Here is a 582-nt window from a genome sequence, read left to right as displayed (position 1 = left end):
CTCCCCCCGCCCGGCAGCCCTCCCCGGCGGGGGGTGCTGCAGAGCCACCGCGGAAGGTGTCTATCCTCAGCCGTGGGACACGCTGCACTGATGCGATATTCACGGCTGTGCAACGGCCTGAAACAGAGTATTAAAAACACCCTACATCTTTAGTAGTGTTTACGTTTGTTAGCTCTGTTTTGGAGGCAGGTACAATCAACACGGAGGCCACTGATAGAGGGCTCTGGCTACTCCATGAAATAACAAATGAACAAGAAACGCCCACAATATTCCATCTCCGAGACACGCATTCCCGATGGGCACGGGCTCTTTTTTGTGTGTTTTCGAGTACTTTCTAAGAATCGGATTTTCCTTGTTGATGGCCCCCAGGTCCGAGCGCCCCCAGGGAAGGTTTGATCTGGGGTGGAAAAGCCCCGTCCGGGGAGGCTGCGGGCAGCCTGGGCGCGGTGATAGCCGCCGGCGAAACCTGTGGGAACCGCACACTCGGGATGGGGAAGCGGCTCGGATTATTTTTAGGTCGGCGAAGGCTTTGGCTTCAGTAGTGGGCGCTAAAGGAAGTGTGGTTTCTTTTACGGCCCGGCA

Source organism: Apaloderma vittatum, unplaced genomic scaffold (assembly GCF_000703405.1).
Source record: "Apaloderma vittatum isolate BGI_N311 unplaced genomic scaffold, ASM70340v1 scaffold32818, whole genome shotgun sequence".
In the NCBI taxonomy this organism is placed as follows: Eukaryota; Metazoa; Chordata; class Aves; order Trogoniformes; family Trogonidae; genus Apaloderma; species Apaloderma vittatum.
Note: the sequence above shows the minus strand (reverse complement) of the source record.